We start from the raw sequence: 16,074 nt of genomic DNA, 5'->3' as shown, positions 1-16,074 counted from the left end.
CTCTTCCACACTTGCTCTGTCACAATATTTACCCAGCATCTTTCTCTCCCCACCCCCCACCAGGTGATAGATGGTAAGATTGCAGAGACTGCTACTCTCTAAACCTGGGTTAGAGTTACTCTTTTTATAAGAGTGAATATCTCCTTCCCCATCCCCCTCTAACCTCCTCCTATTCATTCTACAGAGTCTTTACCTTCCGTCCTGATACTTTCCACAGCTTCCTTTCAGATTTTTTTTCCAAAGAATTAGAGCCGATTAGCCACGTCATTAATTCTTCAATTTGACGGCTGATATAGCAGGGCCTGAAACACACTGCTGATCCCAGAGAATGGAGACCCCATTCTTTAGTATACTGACATGGGAGAAGTTAATTAAAATTCCACAGAGTGAAGGTGTCGGCTAACCTATAAACCTGTCGCTCTTTAGAACAAATTATTCTGGCAATCTTAAGAAAGAGAGAAGGAAAGACCAAGAGAGAGGGGAAAAACCCAGTGTGGGAGCATAGGGTTAAAATGGGCAACTGAGGGGGCGGCTAGGTGGCGCAGTGAGTAAAGCGCTGGCCCCAGAGTCAGGAGGACCTGAGTTCGGTTCCAGCCTCAGACACAACATCCACATGAAAAAACTAGCCATGTAACCTTGGGCAAGTTACTTAACCCCGACTGCCCTCCAAAAAAAATAAAATGGGTAACTGATATCTGTTCTCTTTTAGTCCTTCTTAATACTTGTCTTCTTCCCAAGCCAATTAGCTCATCTTAGGATTCTATTGGCTAACTCCTTGCAAGGAATTGGGGAGGGGAGATGGTTTCTAGGAGTTAAAGGGAGTGCTGACTGTTCTACCATACGTCAAAATTCACTGCATATCAGGGAGATCAGATGAGGCTTTTCAGGGCTGGAGATATCGTATCATATCTATTTAATTCTGATGGGTTAATTTACATGGACAAGAGTGTAGAAAAGCATGCCCATATCTCAGTATTCCAGCTGGTAAGATTATACCTGCTACAGGAGTGTAATATAGCAGCTGCTAAATAATTGTGTTGCATTGCACTACCTTCACAATTAGGGGACCAATATAGAAGAAGGTCAGTTTGGGCCAGGAAATTCAAGTGTGACCTTGACAGAAGTCCTATTTAGGGGCTATTTGGTAAATACCCAGTTGATATTTACTCCAGTAGTCAAAGCTTTGTCATCTCTTCTGGTCTTACTGCTTCTCATCACACTGCTCTGTTCTAGATAGGCCAGAATCTGCTTGTTTCATTTAGTGCTTCCCCCTCCCCACATTCTGACCATATTTAGGATCATAATTTTCTCCTATTAGTAAATTTTTCTTTCAAAAGTCTCTTTCTTCGAAAAAGAGGAAAGCACTTTCCTTTAGTTGGCTTAGGTTTCTTGAGATGACTTGTTCCAATTTCCTGAATAGTCTATTGACTTTTCTTTGGGGAGAGTTTGAGGTTGGTGGATCTTGGTCATCATATGAGAATATCCTAGTTGTAGATTATGTGAAATTCTTTGCAGTTATTTGCTGGGTATTATTTCCACTTCCATTTTAGTTCTACACCAGTGCCTTCTCCCAATTAGGAGTGACTGTGGATTCTTGAAGGACATGCTAGGTAAGAGTATAGAGCCAAGGACTGATTATATGTCTGTTATCTAAGGACTTGCCTTTTTAGGTTTGGAGAAGTTTATCACTAGAGGACCAGTTACCAGGTGATGAATTTTTTTGGCCACTGCACTTCTGTGAAACCGTTTATGGAGGTGTTATCGGTCTTGTTGGATGGAGTCCTGTGCCATTGAAATCAGGGATTTTTAAAGAATCGAAGTAAGGATCTCTGCTCTTTTCCTGAAATCTCACTCAAAAGAAATACAGGGATTCATGTCTTTTCATCCATATGCAAAAGCAAATCCTTCTTACTCTGTCTCTTAAGAACTTTCCCCTAAACTTCCCTGGGTCTTCTTTGCCCTGGATGGTACCATTCTCATTTTAGCAATTTACTTCTCAGTTGTTAAAGAAATTGTCCTTAGATGCTGTGAAATTTGTTATTCTGAATTTTCTTAGCAGAGGAGTCAGGAGACTTGGTTTTGATCCCAGTTTTACCACTAGTTAGTTGTATGTAAGTCATTTAAAATCTTTAAGCCCAACCAAATAGAACGTTGTGTAATAATGACAAAGCTTGACCATGGAGAAGAGTAGAGAGAATGTATTATTTTTCTCCCTTCATTGCAATGACTATAGGGTGATGGTACCTATGATGTCAAACATTGATTTTGCTGAACTGCCTTTTTTCCTCTTTTTTAAAAAAAAGAGATGTCTCACTGAATATGAACCAGTGAGGCGAGATATTTTTGGAAATGAATGAGATGTAAAAGCAAAAGTCATTAGTAAACAAATTTAATTAAAATTAAGAACATTGCTAAAATATATGTAAGACAATTTCTTCATACATAAAATAGATACCATTTTTTCATAGCCTACCTCATAAGGTCATTGGTAGGATAAATGAGAAAATGTATAAAAGTTACAAAAAGTTAAAAGCATTAAAAAAAAATCACGAGGTGAGATATTTATTAGTATTAGATAGTTTTCCAGCATGTAGCATAGTCCTCAACCACAGTAAGCACTGATTGATTAATTGATTTGAAGACCTGGGTTCAAGTTCTGCCTCTGACACATCTTAGCTGTGTGACCCTGGTAAAAATAGTTATTGATCTGTTTGGAAGAGGTTGTTTGTTCACTGGGAGCTTATTATATGAGTGAAATCATAGATATAGACTCTGTGTGTGTGTGTGTGTGTGTGTGTACACATGTACAACTGTCAGCATTGAATTTAGAACTGGAAAACATGAAAGGGGTCATTTAGTCTGACTTCTTACTCAGATAGAAAGAGTTAGGGTTTTTTTTTGTCTTTATTAATTTGTTTGTTTACTTTTAGTTTACAAGATTCATTTCCACAGTCCCTTGAGTTTCAAATTTTCTCTCCCTCCCTGCCTCCCCCCTCCACCATGGCAGCATGCAATCAAGTATAGGATCTGCAAATACTTTCACATTAGACACTAGTCAGGTTGTAAAAAAAGGATTATAACTGATGGAATGAACAATGGGAAAGAGGAAACAAAACCAAACAAGAAAAAGAAAGAGAGCAGGTAGTTTGCTTCAATCTGCATTCAGACTCTGTAGTTCTTTCTCTGAATGTACACATCTCTTTCCACCATGAGTGTTTTGGAGTTGTCTTCTAAACTTGCATTGCTGAGAAAAGCCCAGTCCATCAAAGTTGGTCTTCACACATACATTGTGTACATATTTCTCCTGGTTCTGTTCTTCTCACTCAGCATCAGTTTGTGTAAGTCTCTCCAGGTGAATGTGAAGTCTGTCTGCTCCTCATTTCTTATAGCATAATAGTATTCATTCATATACCACACCTTCTTTAGCCATTCCCCAATTGATAGATATCCACTTAATTTCCAATTCCCTGCCACCACAAAAAGAGCTGCTATAAATATTTTTGTACATATGGGTCTTCTTCCCACTTGTATGATCTCTTTGGGATACAACCCTAGAAAGGTAATATTTCTGGGTCAAAGGGTATGTACTTATTTATGCCCTCTAGGCATAGTTATAGATAGCTCTTTAGAATTGTTGAATCAGTTCACAACTCCACCAACAATGCATTAGTGTTCCAGTTTTTCCACATCCTCTCCAGTATTTGTCATTTTCCTGTTCTGACATCTTAGCCAGTCTGACTGATGCGATGTGGTACCTCAGAGTTGTTTTGATTTGCATTTCTCTAATCAATAGTGATTTGGAGCATTTTTTAATATGCTTATAGATATCTTTAATTAGGAAGAGTTAGTTTTTAACAGATGCATCAGGCTCCCTGGGTTATTGTCTTCCATTCTTACTCTCTCCTAGTCATGCCTTAGATGACTTTTCTGTAGTTTTCTTTGGATTTTTCAGATTGGGGTCTATGTAGCTGTTTGTATCTAGGCTTCCTAACTTCTCTCCTTTCCTTTTTGTTGTTCCTACCCTTGCTGGTCACCTCCTTTTCTCCTTCCCCTTCCCTCTCCCTGTTGAGTGTTGTCTGTCAGTGTCATTAATGTGATGGTTCCTATTCTCTCTCCTTGATGAATGATGAGGCAGAGGGAGTCTAGCAGCAGACCCACGGGAAGATGACAGTTCCTCTCCCTCCCTGTACTTGCTATGCAAAAAAATCTTTTCCTTCGGAAAACTAACCTTTTCCTTTCCCTTCTCCTCCCACACCCGCACTCCAACCCTACCACTGTCAGCTTATAATTCCCCAGAATTATAAGAATTAATTTAATTTCAACAAATTATTTACTCTTAACAGGTATTTTTAAATGTCCAGTATTGTGCTACTTTGATTGCCATCCTAGTTGAGGGCTTAGAAGAGGTCTAGGATATTTGGGTGACTCAAGATGCTCCTCTCCTTATGTTCCTTACCTTCTTATTTAAAATCATTTAAATAAAAACTGAAAACTGAAACTCTTTTATTTCATTTTTTTAATGTTTGTCCAAGGGTTCTTTTACTTGACTATTTTACACATTCAGTTGCCCAGAGTATGAAATATAATCTTCCAAGCCTGAGCCTCATTTGGGGTGCTAGTGACTGAGAGCAGGCAGACAGGGAATCTCATATGGGCCCACATGACTCTTTCCCCAGTACAGCTTCTTAGGAGCTTGACTGGAATTGCTTCCTCCTGCCTCTCCACTTGCTCAAAATCTTTTGAGTTCTCAACTGCCTTCTGATTTTGTACAAGTCCCCTAGGCCTAGGGCATGTCCAAATCCCCCACCCAACTGGAATAGACTTTCTGTTAACATTAGTCCAGTTATCAAGGACTTTTTCATCCTTACTTAGTCTAAAACCTGTGATTTGTTGATTCCATAGAAGTGTTCATACTTGGTTAAGGTTTCATGACTTAGTATCTTGACACTTTATGTAGGGATGGGTTGATTTGATTGATTTACTCAGTTGGCCCCACCACCCTTACACAAACAGACACAGATATGTAGGTGCTCTTCCATCACCCTCACCTGTGTTCAGCTAAGTTGGGTATAGACTTGCATTCATACTGGATTCCCAAGGCAGCTGAAACTGATGTTTCACTTGTCATCCTAGCCTAATGTGACTTGTCAGTGTCACACAAGGACCTGAAAATGTTAAAGTCTCATCACCAAAGATTGAATAATCTCTGTGGGAATGAGTATCATTCCTCCTCACATGCCACAGATGGAAGTTAAGGCAAAGAGAGGGGAGATAATCCCTCTAGTTCATCCTGGGGTTAGGTTTAACAGGCCCGCCAAATGATCTCTTTCTCTCTTGCCTGCTGCATTGGTGCACCACTCTCTGTTACACTGGGTCCTGGTCATGATGAAGGAGGGCATCATTGAGTTTCGGCAGGTGTCAGGGACACAGCTACATGTTGCAGGGGTTTGGCTAGTAGCTGTCTATTCTAAGAAATGTTGTATTTGGGAACTGTCCTCCCTTTTTGGTAGCTAGGATTGAGGGTGTAGTAGAAATAAGGTGCAAGAATAGTGGAGTGAGGGGGCTTTGAAAGCTCAGGGATAGGGTATCCTGCTGCAAACCCTCCTACTGTACTTGTCTTAATGAATCAAAACTATTCAGCTTTTAGAGCTAACTGCCCAAAAAAACTTTTCCACGAACCCCGAAGGGCCCTGTTAGAGAGTGCCCGTCCAAATTACTTACCTGTTCTTTTTTTCTGATAGGTCAGAGGAGCCCATAGCTTTCTCTTCCTTCACTATCACATTCTTTGTTTTCCTCCAAGAAAATACATAAAACCCCTTAGCCCAGTCACTTTCCTGTTTCTGGATAGTACTTGGTGTCACATGAGGAAGTGTGGTCAGGAAAGTTTCCCAAGACACTTTTGCTTGTAATCCCTTCTCTCAATTCCTTGGGATTATCTCCAATTTGTGTCATTAAGTGAAATATACGTGTGGTGTAGAGATTCAGTCATGTTATTAAATATATAATATAATTTTGTGGGACTTTACTCACTGCAGTGGCTTATTTGTTTGTTTAGTTTTTTTGAGGGCATGGAGGGGTGAGTTCAAGCCTTCATGAAATGTACCAATTCAGATTTGCAAAGTGAGTTAAGGCCTCTGGGGGTTTCTCTAGAGTTGCTGTTCCTTCTTACTTCATTCCTTCCATTGGTAAGGGGGGAGCCTGGAAAGAAAAGCAGTCACTGTGTGCTCTTTGGCTTGGGTATGGGTTTCTGGGGAAAGCAAGGTATCTATGTCCAGTAGCCATGGCTTCTGAAATACAAAGTTTATAGAGTGTGTGTATGTGTGCTTGTGGGCATACACCATCTTGTTGAAATATGGCTTTTTTAAAAAATGGGAGCTAACTCTTGCTGTAGTTTGGCAATGTAGATGGTAATGTATAGAATGGAAAAGAAGCAGCAAATTTTCAAGTTGGATTTGGGGGGTTCCCAGTGGGGTCATTTGATTTTGGTTTGACATTTTCTTTTTCCCTTAAGAAAGTTTGAGCCGCTGGCTTTTGCCTGTGTTTACTGGTGAAGACATAGGGTTTAGGTCAGTATCTAACTGCAGTAACTTAGAGGAGTGAAGGAGAATTCTGATGGATCCTCAGAGGAGAGAGAGAGCAGTAGCAGTGGAGGAAAAGAGGACTAAACCCTAGTGTTCTGCTGGTGTGGCCTTTCCATTACTTATATTGTGGCGTGTTTAGATTGTTGGATGTCTCTGTGACAAACTCCCAGTAGAATTTCTCTGTTTTTCCTTTCCATCAGCTGTTACAGAAGGGTCTATCCTGTGGTTTATGGAGGAGAGATGATTTGGATCCTGAGGATGAGTGATATTTATGTTTCTCTCTTACTCTGAGCTGAATGAAAACTTAACTTAGGGAGCCTGCCTGCAGATTAGTATTCCTGTGGTAAGTGTTGTGGAAATTTGGATGGAAGAGAATGCATGAGAACTTGGAGAAGCTTTCTGAGCTAGTATCAGATTAGGATTATAGTTTAAGAGGAATAAAATTCAATTAAATCTCAATACAGTACATTGCAGGAAAAGAACTCTGAGGTCATATTCCTATTGGGATCCATACTAGGTACTTTCTACCCACCAAGTGAGGTTGTATAATACACTGTAGTACAGACAATACCCTTCTTCATGTTTGAAACTTCAAAGTCCTTCAAGTACCAGGTTAAAGAATGGAGACTGGGTGGACTTTAGTCCTGGGGGCCAAACCTCTTGATTCTTGACCCCCCCTTCTTGTTGTCCCATCACTGAGAAGTGCTTGCTTACTTCTGGAGGAGCTATGTGCCTGAGACTAACAACCACACCAGCCCTTCCTGGCTTGGGTCTGATGCTGGGGGCTGATTTCTTCCCTGGTACAGCTGGCAGAGTAGCAAAGAGGTGATTAAAACACAAACAAACCACAAAACGAAAACAGTGGCAGCTGCACAGTGTTTCTCTGTGTACAAATTCAACACATGTGAGATTTCCCCCTCCCCATAGGCAGGTGCATACTCTTCAGCCTCTATTCTTACCTTTGAAATTCATATGTTTTCTTTCTTCCTTTCTTTCTTTCTTTCTTTCTTTCTTTCTTTCTTTCTTTCTTTCTTTCTTTCTTTCTTTCTTTCTTTCTTTCTTTCTTTCTTTCTTTCTTTCTTTCTTTCTTTCTTTCTTTTTTTCTTTCTTTCTTTCTCTCTTTCTTTCTTTCTTTCTCTCTCTTTCTCTCTTTCTTCCTTTCTTTCTTCCTTTCTTTCTCTCCTTTGCTTCTCTCTCTCTCTCTCTCTCCCATCTATTTTTTTCCTATTTCTGTCTCTAAATTTCATAGGTTTAGAACTGAAAGAAACCTCAGAGGTAATCAAGTCAAATCTCCTTATTTTATAGATGAAGAAAATGATACCCAAAGAGGTTTAAGTGACTTGCCCAAAGTCACACTGAGTAAACGACAAAGTTAGGATTTGAGACCATTTCCTCTGATGCCAAATCTAGTACTTTCCCTCTGTACCACATTACTTCTCTCCCCAGATTCAGTCTCTATGTCTTTTTATCTGCAAGTGTCTCTCTAGTTTTCTCCTTTTTTTCCCCCCATTTTCCTCCCATCAGGGGGAGGAAGGTAATTTTCCCGGCCTTAGCTGCTGTTGACTTTTGCTGGGTTTTGCAGTATGCCTGTGTTTTTCCACCTTTGATCACTGTCCTGCCGACAGATAATTTAGCAATTGCATCCCAGGGTGGAAGTGTGGAGTTAATGTTAAAATTAGCTTTTTTTTCCCTTTAAACTTCAGTGGGTGATGAAGCAGAGAGGGAGGTGGGAGGGTGAAGAGGAACCATAAATTCTGAGACTGGTGTATCTGTTCTTCACTAGGTAGTGGAAGCCTCTGATGTCTCCTCAGCACTTTCATTAACATTTAAATTAAGGGTTTGTTTTCCAGTGAGCTTTATAGGCAGAGTCCTTTCATGGCCTGTCACATGCTATCCCCCCTTCCAAGTTAGTGTGTAAGTGTAATCCCTGCCCTGTCCCTAACTCAGGCCTGAAGCCTGGGGTTCAAAGAGAATTCCTAAAGGTACAGAAGAGAGCAGAGTATGAATGCTCGTTATGACATGATGGAGCTGAGCTGGAGCTTTGTCTCTAGTCTTCAGTCTGTTTGCAGGTTTCAGTATCTGTTTAAAGTGAGCAGGCTGTATCCCCTACCTTGCAGTTCTTTTTTGCCTTTTCCTTGGGGCTCTATAGCCAGTGATGGATGCTGGTTACCTCAGTATGGATGGAATTGTGAATGCGTGACCATAGCATACTTTTTCTTATAAGATAGCTTAGGACTTGGGTTGAATTTCTTCAGGATGAAGACTGTGATGGTTGACTAGCCTCCTCTTCCAATCAGATTTGTCTAAACTATGCTGCTCCCATCTTGCTTGAAGATGGCTTCTGTCAGAGCTTTTTAACTTATTCTCCGATAGTATCCTTTAGGACTTATATTAACACATGTGTGTTAGCTAGTGTGTGACTGTGGAAAGAACACAGGACTTAGAGTTTAAAAACTTGGGTTTGAGTCCCAGATTTGTCACTTAACTTGTATAAATCATTTCCTTTTTCTGTACCTCTCCTTATCTGTAAAATATGATTACAGAATCTGAATTGGAAGGGATCTCAAAGGCTGTCTAGTTCATACTGGGCCTGAGTAAGAAGCAGGGCACTGAACAACTGGCCATTGAGCTTTTGATTGGAGGGCAGAGCTACTCCACAGCTCTCTTATGCAAACCCTTTTCCTTATGTTAAGTTTTTATATGAAACTTCTACCTATTGCTCTGAGTTCTGCTGTCTGAGAGCAAATGGAACATGTGCTAACCCTTCAGATACTGGAAGATGGTTGTCATGTTCCCTGCAGCTCTTCTCTTCTCCAGGTTAAGTCCATTCAGCCAATCCTTATGGCATATTTTGAGGCTCTTCACTTTTTTGTTCATTTCCCTTTGAACACTCTTTCTTTTATCAGTGCATGGAATCATGGCACTCACACTACCTGCTACATGATTGTTGGGAAGAAAGTGCCATATGAATTTAAGCTGTTATTGTTATGTGAGTTGAAAGATAAACACAAGTACGTATACATATAGCATACTTAAGATCTATCCTCACAACCAGTCTCCTCATTCCTTTACTAGAGTGTGTTCAAGTGTTCTATTATCAGGTTATCATGACTTACTTATTCTGAATATCAATAAACTACATCGTTTTCCCAGATTTTTGGAGTCTTGAGGTGTTGAGGCCCCTTACGTAGTTTTGGGGAGCTAGTTTGTCTCTGTACCTTCTTTCACATAGAACTTTTTAGACAGTACTAATAAGTTTTGTGATCAGGCACACTTTTGGCTCAGGAGTGATCCATGAGCTAAAACTGAGTATATATGAGACTATTTTATTAGTGCTTAGTTGCCTCATACCTTGGCTGCTTATGGCCTCATTACTTGGAATTTTAGCCTAGGTAGTGTGAAAGAGGAGGAGGCTGCTATGGTAGAGAATTCCACAGATGATAAAGTTTCAGCTCTCAGAGCCTTGGTCATATGAACTCTAAGGTTCCTTCCATCTCATAATCCTCTGCTCCTCTGATCAAATTGTAGAGTGAGGAGGTTGAGTACCTACCACTCCAGGCATTTTCTAATTCCTTCTGCTGGCCATGTAGGGCTCCCCATAGGTGATTTAGGTTTTATTTATGAAGCTGAACCTCTCACTCTTTATGTAAGTTTTAGTCTGTGTTCCAGGTAACTTACTTAGCAGGTGGACATCCTCTTGTTACGGGGACCTGACCATGGGGAGTGTAAAGAGGTGGCTGTATGGCCCCTTTGCAGGTGCTCATGAGGCTCAGGTTGCAGGTCTGGCATTCAAACTGTACTGGTAGGTGATTAATATGGAGCAAAGGGTCTGCAGAGGCACAGTCAGGGGGGCTTTGGTTCCTCACTGTGAAGACCTTTGGCTCAGAGACTAAACTGATCTCTGCAGCGTGATTCGGCTTGGGGTTTGATCTGTCAAGGCTAAAGAGGGACCTGATGGTAGGGCGGAAGCTTCCAACTTGATCTGACTTATGGCACAGATCCATTCCAGTGGCCATGTCAAGAGAATACTCATATATTTTAAAAGGTTTTCCCACCTGCTATTCATGACACTCAAATGATTCAAGAGAGGAATGCTAATGAAATAGTGCATTTAGGCCAGCTTGGCTTTGTGTGTGCGTATGTATGTATGTTTATGAGATAGAGGGTCATATGGTCAAGGATAGGATGTGACAGAGTAAGAAAGCTGATGTAGAGCAGCAGGAAGATAATTCTGCTTTTCAGTAGTTTAGTGGCTATCCGGCCATTTTAAGTGAATTTCTATTTGTGGTCAAGTCTCCATTGCTTATTTTCTTCTGGTTAAACCAGGCTCTGTGACTGTTGTGCCTACATTCTCAGACTCCTGAGTTGGCAGTATATAATGAAGACTGTATTTCTTCCAGTGGATATCCTGTAGAACAAGAACATTTGATTTTTGTATGGTTGAGGACTTAGGGGCCAAGTAACCAAAAAATCCTGCCTTTGTCATTTCATATATGATACCCTCTCTGGGACCACCTATACCTCTAACTGGGCACTTGGGGAACTGACTGCTTCTCCTTTTGGGATTCTAGGGGTAATCCTAAGAGTCTGAGGTTTCTAATGCTTTTGCTCACCACATTTCCTAGTCCACCCTTTATATTTCCTATTGATTATCAGCCAGTAGCTTTAGTTAGCTTTTTGGCAAAGAGATTTACTGAGGATGTATAGAAACAGTGGTTGGTAAATAGTGAGGGGAAGGGAATGTACACTCATTCCTTGCACATACAAGGTCCTGGGGATAGTGGGTTCAAATATAGTAGAATGGTACTGAGTGAGGGCACATGAGTTTAGTGGGTCAGTACTTTTCTCCAGTCCATAGCTATCACTCTCTCTTGTAAGAGGAGAGGTGGGGGCATGGAGAAAATGAGGAAAGAAGAGGAGAAGGAGGAGAAAAAGAGAAAAGACAGAAAAAAGAGGAAACTCTTCTTTGGAATTGGAATTCTTAGCTCCTGAACTTAAAGACATCCATCATTAGATTGCTTTTATGATGTCTGTTGATGGTTGAACTCCTAGACTGACTGACTGTTTTATACATAACTCTATAAGACTTGACAGATTTCTCTCACCCAATTTCAAAATATTTCCTACAAGGTATTTCCTTGTCATCTGCTTTTATTTAGTGACCCAAAGGTATTCCTTGGTAATTGATTAAGGGTTTATTTAAACCTAGTTTATACTTTTGATTGATTGATTCATATTGTTTTTGGTCTTCTCTGATTTATATTAATGAGGGGAGGAGGGGAATGGAAGCCCCTAGCCTTAAACATTATACTCTGATAATACAATAGTTGAATTTTTATAAGGGTCTAGATTGAGACTCAAAAGGTTCAAAGCATCTTTGACTGTTCTCTTTCATCCTGCTTAGCCAATCAGTTGCCAAGTCCCTAGAATAAACAAATGAAAAAGCATTATTAAGCACTTAACTTTGTGAGGAGCATTATACTGTGTATTGAGGATACAAAAAGAGCAACAAAGACATCCCTGCCTTCAAAGAGAGATTACATTGGTTAGGAGGGGCACTGTGGTCCTTCAGGTTACTGGATTGGTAAAGGGGCCATAAGGGAATAGATTGACATGTCCTGTCCAGGAACTATGGTAGAGTTGATTTGATCATGTTTCCTGGTTCCAGAAATGGAGGATGAAAGGGGTGTAGAGGAATAAAAGGATATTTACATGGTAGCAAGGTGACTTGGAAGACTGGAGGGGATGGCAGGAGAATAGGGAATTAAATTACTAATCTACCTTTCAACTTTTTTTGAATCTGTCTATACCTCTCCAGTTCCACTGCCACTATCTTAATTTAGGTCTTCATTATCTTTTACCTGGCTTATTATAATAGCCTTCTAACTTTTTTCTTCTTCTAGATTCCACTTTCTTCTACACTGTGTCTTCTGTTTATCCTTTAGACTGTTGACAAAGTAATCTTCCTAGTATACAGGTGATGACGTTGTTCCTGATCACTTACTGAGGAAAATATTATTGATATCATTGTTTTTATGCCACCTTTATTTCCTAATATATTCGCTCCCCCCTTTCCTTTCCAGAGTGCTATCCCTAATAATAAAGGAAAAAAAGAGAATAAGTAGTTCAGTAAAACTAACCAATACATCAATGAAATTCAACATTATATACCATATTCCATCTCCAAAGCAAAGAAGGGAGGAAGGTGCATTCTCTTAACTCTTCTTTGGAGTCAAGCTTGACCATTGTAACCACAATGTTCAGCTTTGGTTTTTGTTATTGTCTTTTATATTTACACTGTTGGGGTTATTGTATATATTGTTTTCCACTCTTTGCTTGTTGTTGTTTCTTATTCATTTCAGTCATGTCCACCTCTTTGTGACCCCATTTGGGGTTATCTTGACAAAGATACTGGAGTGGTTTGCCATTTCCTTCTCCAGCTCATTTTATAACGAAGAAACTGAGGCAAACAGGGTTAAGTGACTTGCCTACACATCTCACACAGCTAAGTCTTCCTGATTCCAGGTGCAGTGCTTTATCTACTGTGCCACCACTCTTTTCAGACTTCTCTTGATTGCAGAATCAAGGGGGTTATGTATATTTTCTTCTAGTATGATGCCTTTACATTCATGTGTAACAACTTGTTTATCCATTCCCTTCTTGATAGATACATGCTTTGTTCCCTATTCTTTCCTACTACAAAATGTACTACAACAAATATTTTGCTGTATGAAGAACATTTCTTTTTATCTTTGACTCCTCTAAAAGTGTTATCTCTGGGTCAAAGGGTATAGACATTTTAGTCATTTTCCTATCATAATTTCAAATTGTTTTCCAGAATAGTTGGACTATTTAATTTAGCTTTTAAGTAACTTCACATTATCTGGTACCAGTCTACCTTTCCAACTTTATTTCATAGAATTATAGAAAAGCATTAGAGATATCTATTCTAGTCCTCTTATTTTCTGGGTGAGGAAACTGAAGCCCAGAGAAATTTAAACCAAGGTCACACAGGTAGCAAGTGATCTGTAGTTGACAAGTACAGAAATGGAACATGTTGGTATAGGAATGTGTATAAATAGGCTTATGGACCTTAATTTAAGTGATTGTGTAGGACACATTTATGCCTCAACAGGCCATCTAGTGCTTTTGACTTGTTCTTCAGGCCACTTCTAAAAGATCACCTATGCTTGTGAATTGGACATCTGCTAACCTCAATGCCCCCCTTCCCCCAGCTACTTTTCTGTGCAATGTTCATTTGGGAATTTGATTGTGAGTTCTTTGGGGCTAGGATTTCATTTCCTGTCTCGGGGGTGTGTATATATTTGAGTGCATGCTGCAGTGAAGTTCCTCTGTGTGTCAGGTTTGCCATATTAGATGGAGAGTCATAAGTCTTACTGCTTTTGCTTAGCCTGTCTTTGCCCCCATCTTTTGCAGTGATGTTAATAATAGATGATCTGTGATATCCCTGTAGGATAGAAAGGAGTTAGAGGAAGACAGTTGCTTAGATATTCCATTGCAGAAGGTATTCAGAAGGAGAGATGAAGGGAAGAATGAGAGGAGAGTATGTATATGCAGATAGCTGCAACAATCACAAAGGGAATACTGTATGGAGAGTGACTGGCCCAGGAAATTGCTTTTTTGTAGAAGCTTTCCTCTTTTCAAAGTTTACTGTGCAAATTGAAAACATATATAGGGCACAAGAAAAGGTGTAATAGGGCAGGTGGGTTACTAGTGGGAAGGTGAGAATGTCAGAGATTCTCAGAGGGGACTTTTCACAAAGAGGAAATTTTTCAGAAATGAGAGAAAACACTGTGGGAAATTAAAAAGTTCCAGCTGGTATTTTTCTGTAACCCCTCTTCAGTACGTTTGTTCTGAAATTCAGATCCTTCCCCTGCCCAGCCCACCCTGCTGTCTTCTCTGTGCCTTTCCTGCAGCAAAGTCATAATCTACTGCTGATGACATCAGATCTCTATCCTGGGAACAATTACTATGGTATCTTAAGTGCAACATCTTGATTTTCACTGTGGGATCAGGAGGAGGCAGAGGAAGAGATGGGCTGGAAAACAGCAGTCCTGTCTAAACTCAAATAATTTCAGTAAATCTCAATGTGCATTTTGTTGAGGGAGGAGAACAAAACCTTCCACATGCATCTAAGGGAGCTCACCTTAAAGGCAGTAACTTCCTTGCTTTAAAGAGCCTCTAAAACATGTAATCCAGGCAGGACTGATTAACCTTATCTTACTCTTAAAATCCTAGTACCACAGCCTAGGTTTCATAGAGTAAAACTGTAGGGCCCTCTCGGGTTTTTATTCCCTGTGATTTTCCTTGCCTCATCTGCCCCATCCACAGTAGAATTAAGTATAATTTTGAAACTCATCTAAATACATTGCTCCAAGTGCTGATGTTTTATTTCTCCACCTAGTCTTCAAATATTTTAGAGACCTGTCCTTTGCCCATTGGACAGCAGGTGAATGTTAGAAGCATGAGACTTTATCTTCTTTGTGAGAACAGAGTTGGGTGGGAAACCATGAGGAAAGGCAAGAAGACAGCAGGGAGAGCACCAAGGGCAGTAGAGATAGAAAACTGTGCAAGTATGAATGTGCCCCAGTAGTGACATTTCTCTCTGCATGTCTACACCCATGTTGCACTGAGGACTCTTGCTAGATTTTACTGCCTTGTTCTTCTTTGGCTCTCTTTGTCTGAGAATCCCCAAACACTTTGCATACATTGTTTAAATGTGTATGGCAGGAAGAACTTGGAAAGCAAAAAATTATATTCCTTTCTACTTTTAATCACTGTGAGTGTCTTGACTTTAGTGCAAAGTTAGAAAAGGATCTTCAGCTCCACCCATGTCCCTGAATCAGCCCTCACTACTTTCCATCCCCTCCTACCTCTAACTTTAGAAGGATAGTTTCCCAACAAGGAGCTAACTGTGGGTGTCTTCCGCCAAGGTTCATCCTGGACCTTCTTTTCACTCTATACCATTCCACTAGGTAATCATTATCAGCTCTCATGGTTCAGTGATTATCTCTATGTAGGTGATTCACTTATATATATTTAGCCTTGGTCTATCTCATGAGCTACAATTGAATGTTCATAAGCATCTCATAGCCATCATATCCAAAACAAATTTCATTATCCTTCCCTTCCTCCTCTACCCCTACCATCTTCTTAACTTCCCTGTTGCTGTCAAGGGCACCACTGTTTACCCAGACTTTTAACTTCAGTGTTGTCCTTGACTCCTCCTTCTCATTCATCACATATCCAATCAGATTTTATAGCATCTCTCTTTATGCCCCTTTCTCTCCTCTCCCACAATTACCACCCTAGTTCAGGTGCTCATCACCTTTTACCTGGACTATTTCAGTAGCTTTCTAACTGGTCTCGTTATCTCATGGCTCTTCTACTGTTATCCATTTTTCACTTAGCCACCCAAATGATTTTTCTAAAATGTGTGTCTGAGCATATTACACTGTACTCCCCTGACTCC

The 16,074-nt window shown here is 40.2% G+C and overlaps 2 protein-coding genes across 2 annotated transcripts in view; both read left to right on the top strand.

The window, feature by feature from the left end:
* NPM3 (nucleophosmin/nucleoplasmin 3) overlaps window positions 1-16,074 on the top strand; it is a 390,782-nt gene that overhangs the window by 109,361 nt on the left and 265,347 nt on the right. The gene's annotated exons all lie outside the window — the stretch shown is intronic.
* The window catches only part of FBXW4 (F-box and WD repeat domain containing 4), a 118,341-nt gene that overhangs the window by 32,000 nt on the left and 70,267 nt on the right, over window positions 1-16,074 (top strand). The gene's annotated exons all lie outside the window — the stretch shown is intronic.

This window comes from Petaurus breviceps, unplaced genomic scaffold (assembly GCF_028583685.1).
Source record: "Petaurus breviceps papuanus isolate PSGF00001 unplaced genomic scaffold, PetGlider_PUasm1.0 37, whole genome shotgun sequence".
NCBI classification, from domain to species: domain Eukaryota; kingdom Metazoa; phylum Chordata; class Mammalia; order Diprotodontia; family Petauridae; genus Petaurus; species Petaurus breviceps.
Note: the sequence above shows the minus strand (reverse complement) of the source record. Positions and strands in the feature narration are given on the sequence as shown.